The sequence below is a fragment of the Anolis sagrei genome, chromosome 4, assembly GCF_037176765.1.
Source record: "Anolis sagrei isolate rAnoSag1 chromosome 4, rAnoSag1.mat, whole genome shotgun sequence".
Taxonomy (NCBI): Eukaryota; Metazoa; Chordata; class Lepidosauria; order Squamata; family Dactyloidae; genus Anolis; species Anolis sagrei.
In genome coordinates, this window is record NC_090024.1 from 89,335,384 (window position 1) to 89,340,982 (window position 5,599).

At 39.0% G+C, this 5,599-nt stretch overlaps 1 long non-coding RNA gene across 1 annotated transcript; it reads right to left on the reverse strand.

Moving 5' to 3' along the window:
- Positions 1–697: 697 nt before the first annotated feature.
- LOC132772786 (uncharacterized) lies at positions 698–5,340 on the reverse strand. Its single transcript, XR_010909737.1, has 3 exons — positions 5,233–5,340; positions 4,118–4,299; positions 698–815 (listed from the first exon to the last, which is right to left on the reverse strand). It is a non-coding gene; the product is annotated as an uncharacterized lncRNA (long non-coding RNA).
- Positions 5,341–5,599: the final 259 nt, after the last annotated feature.

Below are 5,599 nucleotides of genomic sequence, written 5' to 3' on the forward strand. Positions count from 1 at the left end.
CCATTGATTTTGGTATCCATAAGAGGTCCTGGAACCAACCCCGGTAAGTAACAAGGATCCACTGTCCTTCTTTGCATGTATTTTTGTAATCAAAATGTTCAAAGAACTAGTTCACCAAATTTTTAAACATAGAACTCCTGAAGAACAAGAACAATATATCCCAAAAAGCAGATCTGTTCATGAAAGGCAGAAAACCTTACTTTTGTTGCTCTCTGCCTGTCAATTTACCGCAATTCTCTATGCTATATTGAAAACTGTTCCAGACCTTTAAAGCTACTGGTTGCAATGGGTGAATAATGTGGGAAAATGTCTTCCCCAGCTGCAAGGAAGGCCCTGCCTTGTACAAACTGTGGCAGTTTTAGTTAGTGCAAACCCATTGTTGTACATTATTGTGTACCAAAAAGAAAAGGTCTTTTTCCATTTTTTACTGCTGCATCATACAACTTTGGTGGTACTCCAGCAATTTAGATGTATTAGAGGTTTCAGAACAAAGGGGAGAGACAAGCAGCCTGTAATAATGCCAACATTTCCCATCTCTGTTGTTACTAGATGAAACAGTTACATAAGGCAACCTTCCAATGATTCCTATGATTGTGTGGTTCCATATCCCAGGTATGTACATAGGCAGTGGCAGATAAACTGATAGATATTACTAAATCTATCATGAGGCAAATTTAATTTTTTTACATACCTCTTTGCTCATGCGTGAAATCCCATCTCTGACTGGCTTCCAAGGCATTGCAATTTGGTGACTCTTCTAAGTCCGGCTTTGATCTTGAATGCAGGTCCTGGTTGTCTTGACTGAAATCATCTGGCTAGGACAGAATCATAACAACATTACATGGTAATTAATACAATATTAAGGAGTGGATAAAAGAAAACAATATCAAGATGTTAATACGAATAGAATTTAGGACCAGAGAATTAACAACGATGAACAATAGGAAAAGGAAGAAGAAAGGAAACTTAAAGCTTTCCATCTTGGCTACTTCTTTTCTTTCTTTGAATACCATTATAAAGAAGAGTGGAAGTTCAATAATAACCTTCTCTTTTTTCTCTTTTCTTTTTTATTTTTTTTCTTTCTCTCTTTTCCTTTCCCCCTTCCTTTTTTATCATCTTGCCCACCTTCCCCTTCCCAACCCAAACATAACCTCAATCCATCCCCCAATCCATATAAATAGATAGATAGATAGATAGATAGATATATCAAGCAGCATGAGAAAGTTTTATAAAATATAACTTAATACAGTTAGTCATCTATTTGTTTCTATGCATGTAAAGGAGTTGTAGTTTTATAAATTGGTGACACTATAATGAGGCAAGGAACTCTTAAGATTAAAAACAAAAGTAATTATTTCTTTGGTTTAGGGCCCAAATCATGACATTAATCTTAATTGTGTTGGATTTACGGCTGAATTTCTTTGCATCCCTGGGAGTCTGAGATGCTGTCCTTTCTAAATCTGCCTTAAAAGTCACAACTTCTGATCAGAAGAACAAAACTAGCCACCTTATCATACAGGCAAAATTGCCTGTCCTGTGCTGCTTTCTCCCCTCTTCAGTCACAGAGCCTACCAGCTCCCATTTCATGACGTAGATCTACTTCTAGTGCGGTTCTGTGGTGCAAATGGAGAAGGACCAGCATACGCCACTGCAGTGTCAGGAGGCTTCCCATGTTGCATAGGGATCAATTGAGGTAAGCCGGACAGTGGGCACCTCCCCCCATGGGATGACATAAGGGGAAAGTTGGGTGATGCAGGGCATGGGGCAACACATTTCCCAACCCCCCTCCCCCCCCCCACACACACACACACAAACTGGGCTCCAGTGAATCCACAGCTTAATGTGTTGAGATCCTAGGATGATCATACATGATCAAAAGGGTTCATGACTCCTTCTTTCCCTACATCATACACTGTTGCAGAGGGTTCCCCTGTCCTTCATGACATTTCAGAAGGGAAAGTAGCATCATAAAGATCACCTGCCCACTTATTCCATTCTGTACATGTGGAAATCCAACATGTGGTGTTCTGGATCCAATGCAGTATTTTGTTTGTTGTACCAATAAATTGTTATGAGGGTTCTCACCTGCCCCTCTGTATAATTTTGCAGCACTTGAGCCATTGTTTTGAATTGCTGAAAAACATTTACCTGTGCACTTCTTCCAAAACTGCACAGGTAATAGCTACTCAATGGTCCCTAATAGGAATGCTACGCCTGCATGAAATTACCTGTGTTAAAGACATCAGGGCTACTTACTTATGAATAAATGTGCATACTACAAGTACCGACAAGCAAATACATTATGAAGCTGTGCCAGGCATTTCTTACAAAATACTTATATGAAAAATATTCAAGAAAAATGAAACACAGGCCTAACAATAGCTGAAAGGGCATGCTACAAGATGGGAGCTGATTTTGTAACTTTTAAATAATACTACAAGCTTTTTGATCTGAGTGGATGTGTATTACACAGCAGTATTTCTCCATTCTTAGGATCAGCAGAAAAAAACAAAGAAAGCTCTAAGTCCCAAACTTTGGTTCTCCAGGTTTTTTGGACTTTGACTTCTAGAAGCCTTAGCTTCTTTGATCAATTGTCAAAGTTTCTGGGGGGTGGTCCATACACTGTGAGGATTAGTTTTTAGAAATCAATGCTCTAAAGCAGTAGTTCTCAACTTATGGGTCCCCAGATGTTTTGACCTTCAACTCCCAGAAATCCTAACAGCTGGTAAACTGACTGGGATTTCTGGGAATTGTAGGCCAAAACACCTGGGGGCCCACAGGTTAAGAACCATTGTTCTAAAGCAATATGCTTAATCTGTGTCCCAGCGTTCAAGGCAGTTGAATACTACACCCCAGACATGTCAGACTTTCGTCCACCAGTCACCAGAGGCGCATCCAGACAGCCCCTTTAACGCAGGAGTCCCTGTACTTAAAAGGGGGACTGTCCAGATGATGTCCCAGAGAAAGATAAATTCATTCACCACAAACCAAGAAAATCCTGGTTTGTCGCAAATTTAATTGTTAGTGGGTTTATTCTGCTCCTTCCTGGAAGATGTGGGATAAACCCACTACTTCCCCTGTGTTCTGGGCTTTTGAGGGGGCAATCCAGACAATAGTCACATGGTTTTCTGGGCTAAATTAGCCCGGAAAACCACAAGGACACCAAACCCCTCAAACCTCTTTTAAAAATAAAATAACATACTTGGCCTCCATTAGCATGGTGCCAGAGCTCTCCTGATGCATAGGAATGATGTGCCAGGAGAAAGGGGGAGGAGGAAAATAACTCCTCCCCCCTTTCTCCTAGTGTATCATTCCTGCGCGCCGGGCGGCTCTGGTACCATGCTAATGGAGGCTGGCTAAATTCTTTTATTTTTTAAAGGGTTTTTGGGGAGTTTGGGGAAGGGGGTTAGAGTGTCTGGGTGTTCTCCCAGAAAGTTCAGGGAGCACATCTGGACACCCACCCCAAAAAACACATGCTTTCTGGGGTGTGTGTAGATGAGGACCCAGGAAGATTTGCATTTTTAAAACGTGAATGTTCCCCTGGCTAAAGGGCTGTCTGAATGCACCCTTGGTTACGCCTACTTTAGAAATCTATAATGAAAACAGACAGCAAAAGTACATATCAGCAGTATTTGCCAATACATTTTTTCCTGGACTGCATCACTGAAACTGCTGGCAGGGCATCCTCCATTGCAATTTAAGTGTAAAGGTAGTGCCCATATGTTCTATTTCTATGCCTATGATTCAAATGGTATCATCAGGGAAAATAACATCCCATAGCTTTGCTGTATGTAGAGACTCACTGTGAATCATCATCATATTAAAATTAATAACATTAATAATAATAATAATAATAATAGTAATAGTAATTGCAGCTCAAGGCAGTGTACAGGAGGATTAAAACAGAATGATAAAGCACAACACTATTAAAATGCATATGACACAAGACCACATCAATAAAATGTAGGTTAAAATTCACAAAATAATAATAATTAATACAGTTAAAGATTTGGGAATGCTGTCTGGAGTTAGAATGGCTTCATATGAAAAAATAAGCTTTGTTGGGATTGTCCCAATTAAGCCCTAACAATCCCAGTCTCAAAGAATAACCACTTACCATTTCATCCTGTAGATCACAGTCCACTCTACAACTGTACAATAGATGCAAGGCTGTTGAGATATTTAAAGGTGAGAAAAGGATGTTCTCATTGGGCCGTTCACTTCTCAGCAGATGAAAGAGGTCAAAGTAAAGGTTGGCATTAACGTCACCGGGGTAGGCCATTGTGCCAGCCAGTCAGCCTAGAAATAAGCAAAAAATTCATGGGTGTTTTTGTCTTTATTTGTCCAGTTCAACTGACTGTGTAGGACAGGAGCAAAAGTAGAAATTATTTTTAACAGCTATATATTTCTCAGATATGTTTCTTGAGAACACTAAGTTGTATAGAAAATGTACACAATAATATCAGAATTTATGTGATTCTTTGATATACATAACACAGCTTGCAAATAACTGATAAATATGAGTCGAAGGATTTTAGTTTTCTATACAATTGAGTATCCTTATGAAAGAGTTGTTATAATAATAATAATAATAATAATAATAATAATAATAATAATCTCTGAATAGCATTGATTCTTCACATAAAACTACAAACTCAGTGGATCACTCTCAACTGGTGGAACTACAAATGCTGTGTCTTCAATTCCCCCAAACCTCCAAATAGCATGGCCAATAATCTGAGAGCTGAATTCCTAACTGATGTTCCCTGATTCAGAAATATTACCTTAGTCCACTGAACAATCTAAAGCAATTTTGGATTGGTTGTCAGAAAACCTAATGAAAAGAACCAGCAATAGATGTTTAAATATACAAAAAGTATGCTTCCATTAGAAAGTGCTCCTACATCAGTCTAGAGCCCACTCCAGATAATTGCATCTTGAATATCTTCAGCTCATGACCCAGAAAATTCAAAACACATCAAAATCCCATTGAAACCCACAATACTTTTGGCTCCTTGTAGCCAGAAAATAGCCATTCCAATCATACACAAAATGTCAATGTGCTAACATCATACCCATTTAAGACTTGCAAATGGAACATCAACAAATAGCTGCATAGTCAACCAGATTATGTACAGGAGTCATAAGAAAGGACTTATTCTATCCCCAAGCTCATGGTTTACAGATTATTCTCCTAATCCCCTTCCCAGGTGAACAACCAGAAGTATTTACCTTTCCTTTGGCAATGAGGTTCAGAACTAGCCGTCCAGGTTTACCTGCCTGTGATATACTAACCTAAGCAGAGAACCTTTTCTATCTTCCCCTGTCATGTGTGTTTTAGAGTTCAGTCATGCGTTTATTAAAGATCATTTACATATAGAAAATGAAGGATGGTACAAATAATAGTTCTGCCACTGGAATGCTGTTGCTGCCCGGTTGTTCTGAACTTATAATTTGTCTTGTCCTTCCTTCCATAGTGGAAACAGAAACTTCTGAAGGTGCCTTAAGTATTTTATTCCAATTACATCTCTTCTCATTAAGAGCTGAGTTGAAAGTACTGGGAGGTGCACATATGCATTTTTTAAAAAGAATTACCTGG